Consider the following 19366-nt stretch of genomic DNA (forward strand, 5'->3'; position numbering starts at 1 on the left):
TATTAATGCAATGTAAAGCGGTCGGGAGCCATTGACAACTCAAAGATGAACTGTTTGACATTTCGCCCGGATAAGACTTTGGGTCTCTGCTGATATGTGACCCAGTAAACACAAACACTGCAAGTGTCATCTTAAAAATGGCGGTCGCACTGGGAGACTCTATCTGTCTCAGTTCATTGGATCGTATGGCATTCCTGTAGGGATCACCCAAACATTATTGCTCCAAGTCCATCAACCTATGTTTCTTGAGGATTGTCGATCTTTACTGTCATCTCTTTTTTTTATCTCTCAACGTTTGAGGATCTCCAGCGCTCGATCTTATTTATTTTACTTGCTTCTTTTGTAATTTCGTTTCGGAGCGTTAGCGAGTGATTTCAGATTACTGCGGATGTATAATGTTGTATTTCTGTTTACATATCTAGCTAAACATCACGGAGAAATGGATTCCTTTCCAAATAAATTCCGTATGTATCAGAGCGTTCTTCTTACCTTGTAAGGGTAAAAGTAATATTTGATACGCACTCTGATTATTTCATTATATACGTTTTAAAAAATGTTATATCTTCTTTGGAATGAATTTCCTCAGTAAAACTTTTACCAAACAAGAGTGAATAAGGAGAAGTTCCTTCTAACATTATCACAACAGGAATTGTCAAGTTCAATTATTCATACTAGGCAGCTAAGAGAGGCATATTTGGAAACCAAAGACGCATGGATGAACCTTTTGCGATTACTATCCATTTTCATTTGACATGTTTCATTCCACAATTTCATTCGGGAGAGGGAGCGGTAACACAAAGTTAAGCGCAATTTGGTTCTGGCGGGAAAACCCTCCTTACTTTGCTCAAAAAGTTTAACTAATACAATTGTTATCGTCTAAATGAGGGGAGTCGTCCTACAATGTAACTAGCCTAAAACGGCACGTATTCGCATAAGGCATGTAAGGGTTGGAATTTTTTTCTGTAGCCATATGAAAGATTTGAACATTTCGCTCATCTTCATCCCGTTTATCATTTACAACAAACTCAATGTGATACAAATTCTTTAGTTTTAACGGTCGCATTCGGGTGTTTGAAATTATAAAAGGGAATTTGCGTTTTATGTCCATATACATGTCCATGATATGCTGATGAATTCTTTTTCGTTTTATTTACGTTCTTGTCTAACCAGTCTGCATCTTCTGTGATGGACTGATCTGTAAACTGTAGGACCAGTCGCTCCAGATAGACTAAATACCTTCCGGGTATACTAATTCACCACATTAACCACTTACTTTTCCCGCAAAAAATATAGAGAGAGCGACAGACAGACAGACAGAGAAAGGAGGAGGAGAGAGAGAGGTGGAGAGGGAGAGAGAGAGAAGGGGGGGGGGGGTAATAGAGAGAGAGGGAGAAAGAGAGAAGGGTGCAAACATGATAAGGAAAGATAAACATGAGTAGAAACAAGGAGTAAGGCAAAAATCAAACACATAGAGGAGTTGGGGAGTCAAAATAACAATGACAGAAAAAAGACGGCGCAGACCGAGGGCATTTCGAAGCAGAAAATCATATCAGTGTGTTTCATTCATTGCATGACCCTATAAATGATTCCAGAAAAAGTACATTTTCAATTAAAACAGCCAGGATATTCAAATAACAGTATTTCTGATATGTGCTAGTATGAGTTTCCAATGATAAAGGCTGATCTTTCTTCCCTTTTCTTGTATAAAATTTACACTGATCCATTGTTAAACTGTCCTTTGCAATCTATGCACATGCTGGCTGGTTGGGTGATTACAGTAATAATGAAGGCAAATAGTATAAAAACATAGGTCGCCCTTGCAATGAAGTTGAAATAAAGATTTAGCTCTACAGTTTAGATAGTATGAAAACTATCGGCAACGGTTAATGTCTTCAATATTCTGTTCAGAGAAAGGAATGTTCTGAAAAAAGGGTTATGTAGCAGTAATAACGTCGGTAAGCAAATATCTAGAGATACTCCTTTCATGCAGGTAGCCGGATATTAGACGTAGGGCGATACGAGTCAGACATCAAAAACAACAGTATCATCAACTCTAATAAACAAGCCTGAAGTCATCCGAAGCATACGGTTTCCAATGTCACGTGATGAGAGAGATCACTTGGGTATATACAATGCTCTTTTGTAGCGTGAGGAATCAAGCTAACGAGTCACGTATATTACCGACTCAACACATCACCTAACTCCCATCATGAAACAATCAACCAACAATACATAATGGGCGATTCCTTGCTGGAAAAATCCTCCATTTTCACCATACTTTTCAACCTGCTGTCCAAACAAACGAGGAATTTCAATTTTGTTTTTTGGTAATATTAAAATACTACTGGTAAACCTGTACAAATATGAAAACCAACAAAAATATATTTTCCATTGATGAATTATAGGTCAAAGTGTTGCGTGTCGTACGGGGGGGTGTTTCATCAATATCGTCGCGCGACAACTGTCAGCGCTGACTAAATTTGTCAGCGCTGACAATTTAGTCAGCGCTGACAAAAATTGCATTTCACGAAATTCACGGAGCTCCTCTGACTATTGTCAGAGGATTTTTATTTTACAAATCGTCTTGAACGAGGTTCGCTGACTCATTAGGCCACGCCCACTCCCAAAGTCATGAAAAAAATGAAAAGTTTGTTTGATGTTTTCGCCGCGACGATTCGAAATGAAACGAAGAAATTAGTAGAAGCGAAGATCCCCGGAGAGGTGAATGAGGATTTTACCGTAAGTAAAACCATTCAAAATGTCGTTCATATTATATGTAAGGTGATTGAATTATTTGTGGTGCGTAATTATCAAATGAATTACAAGAAAAGAGAATCTTCTGGCAGGACCCCTGTCGATACGATCGACAAACTTGACAGTACATAATCCAGTTTAGTCCCATACCCGTGTTTCTGTGTCTGCAGAACTAAGTATCTGACTGAGGTCCAGACAACGACCCATCGCGACCCTGTCCATACACGTTTTTATGATCCACACAGGGCTGTAATTTTGCTAAGAGAATTCTTTATATTGTTTTAGCTTTATGACATTCTATATTAAAAATCATAATTTTTCGTTTCCTTTGGTTTTGTATTACTTTTATTTTGTTGCTCGGGTGTGGTCGGGGATATCCTTGATTACCAGCGTGTGCAATTATTAATGTACACAAATCCAATGTGGCCATCCCAATTCTGTGTTACAGTCATTGGAATTGGACAGGAGCTAAATCACTTAATGATAGTGTGAGTGATAAATTGGATATTCTCAACTTATTTAGCATAGATCTATAGGCTTACTCTTAGCAATCACAAGTCAAATGAAGTGGAGGCACGTGACAGCAGGCGAGGATTCAGGGGGGGGGGGGTTATGTGGCAGAGGTGCGTTCACACCCAATAAAAATCAAAATCTAGATATATAAGTTTTAAATGGTGCACCCGTGGCAGTATACTCCTTAGACAGCTGGCAGCCGTCTGTTTGTTTCGAGGAGTTTTTAATTTTTTTTTTTAATTTCTCCTCGTACACAGACGGCTTGCTATCATGCAGCCACCATTAGGAGACTTACCTTGCAAATTCCCCCGTCAGGGCTCTTCCATTTTTGTCTTTAATGAATCAAACTTTTGAAAATAAACGTGACCGAAATGCAATTGAATATTCCCTCTTGATATTGATTGCAAAAAACGGAAAAATCAAGTTAAAAGGAACAAAAACAGTGACTTAATGGTCTTTATTTGTGTGTGATTATGAATTTTGTTTTGCTTGTGTTTTTTTTTCTTGGTGGATTTTTTTATGCAAATTGCTTATAAGCACCCTAAAAATTCTCACTCAATCGGCAATAGCATCGGTGTTGTTGGGGTTAAATTAATTTAATTTATTGTTGATAATGTCTCTTAATCTATTTTTTTCATTTTTATCATACCACATAAAGTTAGAGTCTAAAGTTAGATCTAGTCGAACCTAACCTTAAATAGCACGTAAAAGTTAGAGGTCCCTTCATTAGAAGAAAATAGAGGGGAATATGCAATGGATCTCAGCAAGCCCAAGTATTTTTTTGCCTTTGAATCTCATATTAAAGTACCATTGAACAAAGTCCAGTAAATAGTTGACAGTGTGATGGGGATGCAATTTGCTGGAGTTATGAATTAGGATCCTATTCATTTTTTATGTTATTAATTTGATTTGATAATGGCTTTAAACCAGCTAGGTATCCAAGTGCTATTAGGTTAAAAAAAAATTATTTTAATTTAAAAAAGTATTAATGACAAAAATGTTGTATTATTTGTATGATATGTTAATGACTGTCTTGTTTATAATCAAGTGGAAATATATGAATTTACAAGAATTAATAGTTGACTGATTGTTGGTCAATTCTATAAATTTCAGGATAATAAAAAAAGAAAGAAAAATGATTGGTATATTTGAATCATTCCCCTTCATAAAATGTCAACAATATTCATTGAAAGTGCAATATTTTTCCATGATCACTGTGTAAAGCTACATATTTTATTTGTTATATCAATGTAATATTAATATTTTAATTTCAGACTGGAACTAGAGAGCTAGGCTCTGACTGGTCTACTACAGCAAGGAATGTGCCAGCGGCCAATCTGACGAACATGTGACAGAAGATTTGGCAATGGGTGAAGAAACACTGAGATTGAAATGCAACCACAGGTAACATGTAGACTAGTAAAATGCGATAATGATGACAAAATAATGAAGGATATTGTTTGGGTTGCAGAATGTTAAATCATTAAAACCCACATCAATGATAATGAAATCGGACAGTACCAGATTTTAAAGTCAGTTTGTAATGTAGACATTACATAAACATGAAAGAACATGACCATGCAAAAAATCATCCAGAGATGGTCATTTTTGTACATGGTTTTGAAAAAAGTGCGAGAGCTGAAAAACATAAAAATTACCATCTGGGCATGATTTTTTGCATGGTCAGCTCGTCACTTTAAAAACCGTTCCGCTGACCCTACAGCTAACATGCGACCCCAGCCCCCCCCCCCCTCCATCACACCCCTCAATCCATTTATCACTACTTGCTCATGTGTATGTACATACAAGCTACATTGTGAGGAATAATTTCTCTATTTAAGTTTCTCAGCCAGAGCATTTGTCATTTACTATTGTTTGTATTGTTGATTAACATAATAAAAACTTGAACCCTTTATTTACCCCCTTCTATATGAATTCTGGTAATCAAAAGATGTTTTATTTCCTGTTTTTAGACATACATGTGAGAAGAAATACAAGATTGTGGCAAATATTTTAATTACTAGTTCAATACTATTTTTCTTTCAGGTGGAGGCTTCACCCAAACTTTTCAGACGGATATGAGATACAAAGTTACCCAAGTATAAATGGTTGAAAGTGTAGGAGAGCCAGACAAGAAGGCAGGAAATTGATGTCACTTGTAAGTTAAAACACTCTTAATTATGACTGCCTCACTTTGGCGAAGAAAGTAAAGTCACATTAAAAAAGTATAAATTACCGGTAATGTTCTCTTCTTTATTTGGTCTTCTAACAGCCAGTATTTGAAAACAGTGACATAAGTCTATAATGGCTTAGATGCTTAACCCTTTGAATCCTGAATTATTTGGGGCGGTCGTGACATACACCCTGAATTATTTGCACATAAACATGATAAATGACTTCTCGACCACATTCATACAATCCCCATGATTCGAGACCCAACGGCACCTTCCCCCCACTAGTACCCGGCCCGAGCCGGCTGAAGTTGTTTGGCTTCTCGTAGACCTAGTCTACAATCAGAAATATCAAATTTAGTGTCTGTTTTGGGCTCAAAATCACTGTTTTCACCAAAGTGAGATATACCAATTGCTTCTCCATAGTAAGCACGTGACTCGCCACGTATTACCGCACCTACGACACGAGCAATCACAAAAAAGTGGCATATTTTGGCCATTTTTGAAGCTAAATCCTTCCGAAATCATTGCCGACATTGACTGAAATTATCGACTAAATATTCCTACACGTACGAGAAAGATGACGTCATTTTAGAAGATCACCTGACATTTAGAATCCATGCTTTTGAAATCACATGGCTGGAGGCCGGTATTCCGGCCTATCGGGTTCAAAGGGTTAAATGATTAATGGTGATATTTTTTGGACAGTTTTAAACAACCAATATCAATCAATGCTAGATGCTGTGACTTGCTTTCTATTGCCGAAGTAGTAAATGAATGTTCCATTGTTCTGCATTCTTTTAGACCCCCACACACCATCACCATCTGCTTTGTCAGGGAGGAACACTGGAAAATTACCCCCAAAAGAATACAATTTTTTGATATCTCTTGTAGGCCTGTATAAATAAACTCATTAAACCTCACTAATTCAGATGATCTTGGTAGGGGGGGGGGTGCCTCAGGATCTTGCCTGTTGATTGTGCACTTACTTCAGAAATCAGCAGGTTGGCTCTAAATCAAGAAATAAAAACCAAATTTTATAATTTGGGATTTTGACTCCCTTTATTTGGTAAACCAATGAGAAAAACTCAAGCCATTAAGGGATACATGACTTACATGTACATTTTAATCTTTTTCTTATGCATTTTTTTGTTTTCATTGTTTAACCCTAAGAAGACGGGGGGGGGGGCTCAACATTTTTCGCGATAAATACGCCGCTTAGAGGTTTTTTACTTTTTATTTTCAAGTCTCGCGCAACTTTTGAGACAAAAATTGTGTCCCCTGGGTACGCGGTTCCGAAATTACGCAACATTTCGTAAGTGCATGCAAACCCAAAATTGCTCAAAAACATGAATTTGTGTACAAATCCAATGCAAATAGTGTTTTAGCCAACATTCATAAAATGTATCATTATTTTTCTTTTTACTGCTTAAAAACATTTGATTTTATCTAGTTTATGGTAAAAATAAAGTCCTCGAAAATTTCCATTGAAAAAACAATAAAAAACAAAAAAGTCAAAAAACAAAGAAATACATAAGAAATTTAGAAAACAATAGAATACATAAGAAAATAAATGTGATGTTGACATTTTTGAAAAAAAAATTGATCAGATGCTTATCTAGAGTATGTGAAACAAAAATGAGCATTTTAGGGGCATTATTTTATTAATTAGAGCAAACTTATGATTTTACGCATAAATAAGCATAATTAATGAGCAGTGAGATTTTTCGCAGAATTTGATATTATAAGTTTTGTAGATAATGCCATGGGTAATGCGCGTGCCAATTTCATGGCAATTGCGCGATCGATGGCTGAGATCATGGGGGGGGCCTGAATCAGCCCCCCCCCCCCCCCCCCCGTCTTCTTAGGCTTCTAACTAGCCCAGTCTATTATTAATAAGGCTTTGGTGACAATATTTTAACCATGTAGAACTTAAAGTTATTATTTCAGACATAAAAATATTTAATAAAAAGTACCGGGTAAGTTAAACAAAAAATGTAAGTTTTAACAATGATAATTAAATTAGGAATAAATGACTTTGATATCAATAATCATGGAAATTAATATCTTTATTAATAAAATATCATATGCTCTTTAAATTAATTCCATTTCAGTTACTTCAATAAACAGCATCAGCAGCCGAAACCACAACTGCAGTAAAAGATGCAACAACCGCACCGACAACATCAAGAGCAACAGCAAACTTATTGCAGCAGAAATGCAACAATCACATTGGCAACATCAACAGCAGCAGGAGCTTCAACAACCATGCAGGGAACATAGGGCACATCATCAATAAATGCATCAGGGGATGCAACAGCCACACTTGTAAACAGCAGCGATGACAAGAAGAACCACCCAGGCAACACCTTGAGCAACATCAGTAGCAATGCACCAGCAATGAAACAATCACACCCACAACACCAAGAGCAGCAGCAAAAAGAACATAAATTCCAGCAACCATGATGACAACAGCAGCGGCAACACCAACAACACTAATGAATGTTGAAAAACTTGTACAAAAGTCAATGACACCACAGTTTTTTTTAGAATTTATTGGACATTATTGATTAAAAAATGCACAATGATTTATTCAGGTTGAAGAAAATTATGTGTGAAAAAATTGTGTACATTTGAAGATGTTTCCTGTGTATTGATTAATATTTATGAAAATATAGTTTTAAAGATGAAAATATGATTCTTGAAATGTCTACTTTTTATTTGTCATTGACTAAAGATGAATACATTTTCTTTGAATTTTCTTAATGAAATGAAAAAAAGGGAATTTATTCAAATGTTATATTAAAAATCAACTATAATTGATCGATTTTAGCTGCGAAGGCCCTCAAAAGGCTGATTAGTCGGTGAAAATTGGATTAGTCGGTGAAAAATGAGTTTTGTCGGTAGGTGAAGGCCACCGACAAAATTAGTCGGTGGTTTCCAGTAATTTGTCGGAGAAAATCACCGACTAATTTTCATGAAATGGAATTTAGTCGGTGAAAGCAAAATTGTCGGTGAAAATGAAATTAGTCGGTGAAAATCACAATTAGTCGGAGAAAACCACCGACTAATTGTTTGATGAAACGCCCCCGGGACTGTCCCGTATACGACACACAACATTTTCACCTTTAATTCACCCGTTAACAAACATTTGTTGGTTATCAGTTCTTCACATCAATACCCGCTTTAACTTTATCATTGACAAATAGAAAGTTTTATTGGTCAAGCATCCGGATTAGAGAATATAAATTGTTATCAAAATGTCCCGTACGACACGTATGGAATCGCCCTATTATACATTCAACCACCCACATCCAATGAAGGGGCTGTCATGAAAATCAAGTAATATAGAGTGGTAAATAACTTTAACTAATCTATCGTGTCTACAAAGGCTTCTGCACGGATTGGCGTCTCGGTCATGTCTGTAAACCGGCCTACTTCACAACACTGAATGTATATATATTGGTTGGGTTTATATTAACAACCGTCTTGAATAAATTGCAAGATAGTGATTCCTTCATTTGAATCACCAGTCATTAACCAATAGTTAGAATAACCACTTGATAAACTTTAGTGGTAGTAATCTGATTAAAAAAAAAGATCAATTATCATTTTTACAACATAATTTATTATCTCGTCACTAGAAGATTGTACACGAATACATAAATCGAAAATCATTTTCACCATTGATTAAACTGAATAACTCTCTTTTAATGGTAAGTCAGTACTTTCTAACTATGAAATACCCTTTGGCCTTTCGTAAAAATAAATGGCATATGGAAAAATCTATTTGCTAGAAAAGTAAAATATTTTATCTCAAGAGTTTGCAATCGAAAGTTAGCAGCTCGGGCATGGTAACCTACTGCGGTTTAGATTGGTTCTGAAAAGGGTTTTCCCATGAAGAGAAAATGAAATCATGCACAATATTGTGGTAACCGCTTTTAGTGCATCCTTTCTGTCCTCCTGAATGTTTAACCCACAAATCAATGCTTCTCAAGATTCTTGATCTTCATAGAGTGAAGCCCCAAAAGAACGAAACCCGACACACCTTAACCATGTCTCCTTTGCTCCACAGGACAAAAGGGTTTGAATTTCGCTGTTTCCATTCGAGCAAAGGGTTCAAGATGTATTTTGGCCTGTTAAACGTGGGGAAGAGGGTTTATATTGGACACTAAAAAGGGTAGAAAAATATCTATGCACATCGGGAATTCACAAGATTAGGGGGGGGGGGGGGGCGAGTAGACTTTCCAAGAAATCTTTTTAGCTTGAAATTGTATCAAGTTGCTTGAACTTTGCGAATCATCACAGTCGTAATGACCGCATTTCAGGACAAGTTCATTTCTGCATTCTTATGCTGCCAGATGTTACATCCCCAGCATCTAAAATCTCGGCACTAGTTTACTAAAATGACCACGGAAAGTTTTGTAAGCAAAGGCAGCAAAAATAAATCAATTCGAAACCTAACCTTAAAATAAAAAACGCAAGGGGTTATTTTCGCGGCTACGGTCGACGATGTTTGGTCTCCTAACAACTATTAGAGAGGGAGGAATCTATCTGCAACCTCTCTTGTTCGGTCATCATTATTTCTCAAGGCGTTGATCGGAGGGATGATTTTCAATCTAATGTACCTTATACGGATCATGGCCTTCGAAGGAAAAGCCAAAAGACATGACTTCTACATGCATCATCTCTGCCTTGTTCATTGCAATCTTTCTCTTACCCACTAAAAGAGGTCTCTCAAGATCCGTAGAAATCTAGTTTCCTTCGAATGACTCTTCTGATGTTCAAATTATTAAAAAAAAAATATTTGATTGGTTATGTCTTCTATTAAAAAGAATTTAACACTGTTGGCATTTTCTCATCCGTCTTTCAACATTTATATCTATAACAATTACTGATATACTCTAGAAAATCGCCTTCATCGTCTTATCCATGTTCCCTTGTTATTACCTCACGGTGATTAAGATCAGTTCCTTTCTTAAAATAAGTCGTTCGCTTAGCGTCTACCCCAATCTGTGTACCCTTAGTTATTCATTCAAGGTAAATCTTCTCTTATCCCTCTCCGCTCATCAATAAACCAATCAACAAAATGAAAACCTATAAACGATGAAAAATAATGATGCGTGAAATGCGTTTTCTGTTGTACGACTGCCTTGTTTTATGGGGAAGATGGCTGCATGCATGAATAAAACAAGTACAATGGGAGTCATCAGGACGAGTTGGAGATTGGTGTGGCCCCTTGAACCAATTAACGACTTCCAAGTAACTTGCCTGAATTACTATCAGCAGTAACGAATACGTCCTTGAACTCTTAACAGGTAATTCTAAAAATTGTCAAAATTAATAGATTCTTTCACACCTCTTCTTTTTTTTCTACATTTCCTACATTTTCCCTTTTACATATGAATATCACTTGAGGTATATGAATTTTATCAAATGAAACAATCAGTTATGACAATAATTATAAAATGAATTCAGTTTTCTTCTATATTCTCCAAATAAATCGCCAAATATTATTCACAATGTCTTATATAAATTGTAGGGGAAGGTGGGGTAAGTTGAGCATAGGGGCAAGTTGTGCCACCACCTCCAGGCCAATAATGAATGAGTCAGACATTGTGGTGGTGTCATGTATTGATGACCCATTACATAACCCTTTACCCAACCATATTGTTTTCGACTTTGAAACAAAAAGTACTTTTTTAGACGGAAAAATACAAATTTCAGCAAAAAAAGTAAAAAGGGGTGTAAAATAGTGGAGTGCTGTTTCCCCACACACGTCTTTAAATATGATAAAGAAATAATAACAATATTGTTAGACCAGGTATGGATCTTCATTCTTTTCATAGTCTTTTAAATGATGGATGCATAAGAAATGAGTGGATGTGAAAATATCGCATTAAGTTCGGACTGGGGTACTTTGAGCCAGCCAACATGGGGCAAGTTGAGCCATGGTAATTCTTATGGTAATAAGAGTGAAAAATTAAAAAAACTTGAAAAGCCATTGATATGCAGGCAGAAAGGTGTAAATTCACATGACAGTTCTTTTACTTTTAGCGGATGTTAGTATTTATAGAGAATTAGCAAGTGAAAAGACTTGAAATAAAAAATTGACATGCTGCTTCTTCCCGCATACATTTTGTACATAGTTTTTGTGGCCCAACTTACCCCAGAAGGTGGCACAACTTACCCCACATATGGGGCAAGTTGAGCCATTTGACATCGTTTTTTTCAAAGAAATTCAATGAATTTCAGTGTGGGGGTAGAAAGTTATATATAGGTGAAAATGTTTCCAAAGAATCAAATTTAAAGGCAAGGTACTTATTTCTACAATATTATTAGTTATATCAATTCTAACATGCAAAATGCAAAAAGTGTCACAACTTACCCCGCCTTCCCTATATATCAATCGGCGAATGAAATTTATCATATTCGATTTAATCCTCAACTTATGGCTATCCACATTTGCTTAAGTGGAAATTCGTACAATCTAAGGTTCATGCGGTTTTTAAGTGTTATATTTGATTTTTTGAGGTCGTTGTAAACTTATTCCAGTGATCTTTAAAAAACTCGAAGGAAGCGTTTCAGTAATTAATTAACCAGTATGACCTACTCAATCTGATTGAAATGGTACTATATATTTCTAACTGTATATTATTACATTATTCAAGACAAAATTAGACGAGGGTATATTCAATTTATCAGTGATGGCCTTGGATTGTCAGGAAAACAAATGGGGCGTCAGAGAAAACATCAAACTCTGGAAAGGTCATTAACGTAATGATGCAGATATATATTACATGAGGATGGTGGACGCCAAACGTTAATTGTAGAAGAATGCTAGTTGATTCATAGTATGGTCAATCAGTACATTTGGCGCCAAATATTTCAATAAAAAATCAGTTCAACTATATTTCAAAGCCAATGAGATAAACATATCAAAAATGAAAAAAAAAATCAGATTTGGAATTCAGAAGGAACATGCATGGTGAGTCTTTCAAACTTATATTTCGACGAAGTGTTCTTATGTTCTTTATTATCAAATAGCATATCATGAAACATGAAAAGAACAAGAAAAGATCATATTATTAGTGGCGGTATATAATACAATTTTGGAAAGGAAGTTGTATGAATTAATACAACTCATGTAGAAAGCAGCTAGCACCCTCGTCCGATGCCACTGTCGACAATGAAGTAAATTCAGACTTTGTTGTTTAATATATATTATATGCAAAAGTGAACAAATTTCATATAGTATCATAAGTCATGCCAGTTTGCTCATATCTTCACATATCAATGACATAAACCACTTGACATGATTGAATGACTACTGGAGCAGTGTCTTCATACGTGAATATGATACAGTTTATCATAGGAGAATGCATTCATATCTTCATAAGATGCCACGCTCATAGGAGAGTGTGTTCATATCTTAATTGGATGCCATAGGTCATTTGAAAGTATGTTCATATCTTAATAACATGTCATAGCTCATGTGAAAGAGTAAAATTATTTTCATAAGATGTCATAGCTATTGTGAAGTGTCTTCATATCTTCATAAGATGGTTAGCTACTAAAAAAAGTGTGTTCATATTTTAATTGGATGCCATAGCTCATTTGAAAGTATGTTCATATCTTAATGAGATACCAAAGCTCATACTTATCTTCATTTGTTGCCAAAAGCTCATGTGAAAGGCGTTCATATCTTCATAATGTGACGTAGCCCATTTAAAAGTGTGTTCATATCTTCAAAAGATATAATAGCTCACTGTAGAATTGTGTTTACATCTTCATAAGATTCCACTTCTCATGTTAAATTGCGTCCATATCTTAAAGAAAATGCAATAGCTCATGTTGAAGTGAGTTCATATCTTCGCAGGAAGCATAACCTCATGTGAAAGTGTGGTCCTATCATCATAAGATGCCATAGCTCATGTGAAATTGTCTTCATATCTTCATAAGATGCCATAGCTCATGTGAAGTGTTTTCATATCTTTATAAGATTCCATAGCTCATGTCAAAGTGTCTTCATATATTCCTAATATGCCATAGCTCAAGCGAACATGTGTTGATATGTGCATTAAATGCCATAGTTCAAGTGAAAGTGTGTTCGTATCTTCATAAGATAAGAAATCTTATGTGGAAGTGCGCTCATATCTTCATAAAATGCCTTAGTTCAAGTAAAAGTGTGTTCATTTCCTCAGAAAATGCTAGAGATCATTGTCAGTGTGTTCATATCTTCATAAGATAACATCGCTCTGGGAAAGTGCGTTCATATCTTCATGAGATGCCAAATTTCACGTGAAAGTGTGTTTGTGTCGATATATCCATTGGATGCCGAAAATCATGTGAAAGTGCGTCAATATGTTCATGACATGCCTCAGTTCATGTGTGAAAGTGTCTTAATGATGTGAAAGTGTGTTCATATCTTCATAAGATGCCATATTTCATTGTAAATATTAATTGAAAACCTGCTAAAATAAAATAGTGTTCAGAGTTGTCCCTGAATTTCAATGGCCACGGATTGATAGAAGAAAACCGTTCGTCTTCACCCAAGTAGTAGGTGTCTCTTCCCTTCTCTTTCACACTGCTCTGGAGCAGATAAAATCCCTGGATTGGCCTGTTGATTCTGTTTGTATTCTGTTTGGATTCCCGACAGGTTCTCTTAAGAAAGCCTTAAGGAACATGCACCGATTCTCCTCTAAACGAGCCTTTATTTTGACTGACAACACTCCCTGGACGTTCGTATTTATTTTTTTTACTGCCACATCCATTACACAGATACAAACAGGGTTCTATATCTCTACAACCTATTTTATGTTTTGATGACTTTATACCTTTCTTACCTTTTCTGTTATTAATGACTGAAGGGAATCACGCGTCCTATGTCAAGGGACATTAAAATGCTAAACCTAATGCTCATGAATTATTATTCAATCTAAGTAGGGGGCTTTTTGAAGGGATAAATTATAGAAGATTCCTCCTAAGCTATGAGTTTAAGAAATATGTAGAAACATTTTGTATTTCATTTTTAAAATTGAATATAGATGACTCCTCCAAAGCTAAGAGTTTAAAACATGAAAAAAATAAATAGAATTTGTTTTAAATTTATTTTTTTTGGTTAAATTTTCATTGCAATTATGGTTGGCTCAAAATGTTCACCAGATCCCTTTCTTAAAATGTTATTTGCCAATGTAAAAGCTTCACGTATTTCATTGCATCAATTCTATATTTTTTTATTGTAAAAATATACAACTTAAACCAAAAACATTAAAGAAAAATTAGAATTTTAAAGCAAAGGTTTGTGGCGATAATGTTACATGTGCTGTATTGTTAAAATGCATAAATCACTCCTATCTTATTCAAACTATCGCAATTTAAATTTCAGATTCAGTATACAGGAAAAAGACGCCAATATATTCCACATTGTATTCAATTCAAAGGCATTTTTCTTTACTGCAATTGTGTTATCACCACCTAAAGCTTAAGAAAGGAAAGATATGTTGCCCGGTTTTGACCCATCAATCACACAAGCGTACGGCTTTGCCATTACAATTCCACCGCAAACACCCTGATTCTTAATTGCCTTCCAACCCACAAGTGACGTCGCAATCTAAAGCATACAAACCTGCTGAACGCAGTCACGATCCGGATTCGCCTCTCAACTCAAGGAAACCCGGATTATACTCCCCTTTATCATGATCATCGAAGTTGGTAAGGGACACCCATGGGTTTGTCCCGTTTATCTGCTAAGAGGTTGCCTCTCCTTGCCCTTACGTCCTTTGCAGATTGATCAGTTTCAAGATGTGTTGTGATGATTAGGGGTGAGGAAGGAAAGGGGTGTGTGAAGGTGGTTGGATAATGGAACGAAAACAAATTTCCATAAGTACCCATTTGCTCTATAGAGAATGGGAGCTACTTCCGTTGAAGCAAGGGAATGTTTAAACACTTTGACTGATATTAAAGGTTTTCATAAAGAAACCCCTTCGTAAATTCAGTTAACTATCTCATCACCCTCATGAACATGTAATTCTCGTATTTTACAAAAAAGCAAAACAAATTTCCATAAGTAACCATTTGCTCTATAGAGAATGAAAGCTACTTCCGGTGAAGCAAGGGAATGTTAAATACTCTGATAGACTGATTTTAAAAGTTTTCATAAAGAAACCTCTTAGTAAATTCAGTAAAATCCCATCAACGCTAATGACATTACAATTCTCATACTGTACAAAATAGGCGAAGGTTAACATGATAGAGAGATTTCGATTGTCTGCGACTGCAACGTATTCCTAGTTCACCGGAAGTGGTGACACCACTCATTCAGTATCACGATCGTACATTGTTGAAAGCAGTTTCGACTTAATCGACGTACCCGTACTGGGCCCGTACCAGGCAACAGCATATACCAGCGTGATAGCGAGCGGGCCGTGGGCCGATGCTCGGCTTGAGAGTCAGGCGCAGCATCACCCTACGAACCAGTGGGGCGACTGAGGGTGCAACACCTGCACTCTTGCGCAAAAGCCGCAAAAAACACAGTTGTTTGGCAATAGAACATCAATTACCTATCGGATATGTAGTGTCTGAAAACAGGACACACTAAATGTAATGGAAAAGCTGGTAACAAGCAGTAATTTGCAGTTTACCAGCCCTGCTAAATCAACGAAACTCAAGTGTTGATGCGGCTTCATTCAGTTTTGCTAAGATTGGATGACGTCATCATGCACGAACAAGCGCTCGTTCGAGCACTATGACAGCGAACGTCAAAACCTTCCAATACGAGTCAGATTTGGGCAGTAAACGAGAAGGCTAGTCACAGAATACTTCGCGCATGCGCAGTGCTCCCAAAATCCCTTAATCTCGTACGTCCACATGGCTCGTCTCAGAAAACGAAAGGTCTCAAATATTAGCGTACTATATTTTTTTTATAAAATTAACTGTTGGTCGGACTCCAGTCGTAGAAATAATCACAAAATCAGGTACTGAATAACATAAGCAATAACGAATGTAATTCTTTGTGGTGATATTCATCAAGACTGGACCTAAATAAGGGGATTTATACAACTGAATCGTTGTCACACATCTTGTCTTAGCATAGTATTAAGATAAATTAGCCTGTGAGGATTGTCATGGTAATATGATCCACAATACTTGTCAAAAGAATGTCAAATATTGGACATATATCAATTAAACGCAGGCACGAGTAATTTCACTGTAGATTTCAAAATATTTTAAAAACGTGGACGAAAGAATATCGCAGTATTGGAAACTTCCATTCCACAAGGTCTATTTTTATTCTTATTCATTCTTTTGCCTCTTATTAATTCAAAAAGGTATACTTAATCTACTATCATCACTCTTATCAACATTGTGGTCATTGTATGCCTATCGGTTTGCAATGAAAGTTTGGAAAATAATAGAAATTATATATAAAGCACGTATTATGTTATCTATAGATGACTTATGGTTAGAGAGGAATAATACACATGGAGCCTTTCCTTTCTTTACTCCGCTGTAAGCTTAAAACTATTTAATTAGCAATTATTATATACTCGGTCGCCCCCATCCGACTCCCCTGTGCACTCTTATTCAAAATCTCTACATTAAATGAATGAGGGCGTTGACATCACCGGATTCCCAGATGGTCCTTCAGGCTACCTCTGTGAACAAATTTTGTATTCAATGATACCCTTATCTGACCCTTGAGTTTCGTACTGTATTTTAAGGGAATGTCGCTAGAATTAGACGGCATTTGAAATTACTCAAAGATAATTTACCAATACATAGGTACAGTATCACTATTCAAACTGTTTATAATTCTTCCAAACAGTTGCTAAATCGTTTCGTGTACTTTGTTACGATATTGCAACAAATAGCAATGAAGATTTAGTTCTAAATTTGATTTCCCTTTTTACAACAGGAAATAGAATCATACACTATAACAAAAAAAAGAATATTAATGTTACATCTCTTGAAGAGGTAGATGTGCAAACCAAAGTTATGATAGCCCTGTATTAAATCGAGATAAAATCCAAGTTGGCTGGCGAATATTCCTTAGATTTAAGTTCACAATGATGACAATGATGAAATTGATGTTGAAGCACGATGAATAACAAGAGTCACTGTAACGAGTTGAAATGTCTGTAAAAACGATGTTGATGACAAACAGTCAATTTTAACAATCCATGGGTTAAAAAACGTTCATTGAAACAGCTTTGATAATGTCGATGAGAACTGAGAATTCCTCTGTCAAAGTAACTGCAAACAGTTCATTGATGTCGTGCAAATAATTCCACAGAAGATAAATGTTGTATTCCAGTTGGAAATAAACTATGCTCTGACATAAACTCTGGTATTAAACTCTGAGTTCTGATTTGATATGATGATGAACTTGAAAAAAAAAAACTGCCAGCTTATATATATAACTTTCTACTATTCTGGAAGCTTCCAGTATTGTCTTGAAAAAACAAAACAAAATATTATCCTTCTTTCTAGAATAGTCCACCTCTAGAAGACTCTTGAATGACCTTAGTGAAATAAACAATGTAAAAATCACAGGTAATCCTATTGTCCTTGTCACTTTAGGCAGGCTCTATTGTCTATCTTTGGACGTTCCAGAAATAACAAAGATTACTCCATATCATTAAATATATATGTCTAACAAAGCTTTACTGAGATATTCTGGAATATTCTTAATCACTATATGCTATGAATATCCTTAAAGAGGAAATGACTAACTAAATGAATGCAATTGCTCATGCAATTCTACTTATATATAGAAAGTTTCAGAAAAGAATGGAAGAGAAAGAGAGAGAGAGAGGGTGGGGGAGGAAGTAGATAGATGAAGTTGAGGAAGGGAGAGAATAAGCGATGAGAGAGAGAGAAAGCAAAGGAGTTTATATAGAGAGTGTGAGATAGCTACATAGAGAAAAAAGAAGAAAGACCAAGAATGGGAGGGGGGGGGGGGTGAGGGGATGTGTAAGAGAGAGAGAGTATAGGCCGTATGACACATGACTCCGAAGGACGTTAAAGATGGTTGTCATGGTTGTTGTTACCGTTTTAACGTATTTCAGTCTCAGAAAATGTTAAGCATGTTCATTCTTTAATAAAATCATTGCAAGGAACACAATTCCTAAGGTAATTTTAAATGAATTGAGTTTGTACAATTAAACACAATTTTGTTTTACCTTGTTCTGGGCTATGCACGGTTCTTGTAATATCTCTCGTTTTGTATTATCTTCAAAGCATTTTGAATTTGTTTTCATACCCTAGGGATATTCCAATATGATATTTAAACTAATGATATGACTTTTCTTAGACGAATCGATTTGAATAAATGCTATGGCTTCAAGCTGAAAGTAGACAATATATTGTTCTTCATCATGGATGAACTATCAGATTACTAATCCTTTCTGGATATTCATCTCAAATATCAGTTTTGAATTAATTTTCCCACTTTCTTGATTCTAATTTGTACAAATTTTTACTTTGTTTTTTGAGGACATTCTCAGATTTTAATAATGCCCAAAGAGAAGATGGGATAAACAAGAAAGAAAAATTATATAAGATGGGAATCATGGGACCGTAACGTTGGAGATTAAGGTTTTTTTATCATCTATCTACGAATCTGATTCAGGCCTTATACATGTATGACTTACACATAATATGAATAATATATATATATTCAGTTCAACACTAATGAATTTGAAATTATACTTTAATTTCAATTTGAAATCGTAAACCTAACAATGATTTATTATATGAAGTGAATAGCTGACATTTGTTTTCGGAACTAAATGTAAATCTAAGCAATCGGGGTGTGTCATATGGATCAAAATAAGAAAATGTAAAACATATACATATTTGTTCCTCGTGCAACCTTTTCAATATGACGCCCTAGTACAGCTCTGTTTGAATCAAGCAGCATTATG

At 35.7% G+C, this 19366-nt stretch overlaps 1 long non-coding RNA gene across 1 annotated transcript; it reads left to right on the forward strand.

Annotated features, from left to right (window-relative positions):
* The first annotated feature begins 2632 nt into the window (after window positions 1-2632).
* On the forward strand, window positions 2633-7628 carry LOC121416017. The gene is made up of 4 exons (XR_005970087.1): window positions 2633-2739; window positions 4542-4671; window positions 5314-5425; window positions 7553-7628. It is a non-coding gene; the product is annotated as an uncharacterized LOC121416017 (long non-coding RNA).
* The last annotated feature ends 11738 nt before the right edge of the window (window positions 7629-19366 follow it).

This window comes from Lytechinus variegatus, chromosome 5, assembly GCF_018143015.1.
Source record: "Lytechinus variegatus isolate NC3 chromosome 5, Lvar_3.0, whole genome shotgun sequence".
Lineage (NCBI taxonomy): Eukaryota > Metazoa > Echinodermata > Echinoidea > Temnopleuroida > Toxopneustidae > Lytechinus > Lytechinus variegatus.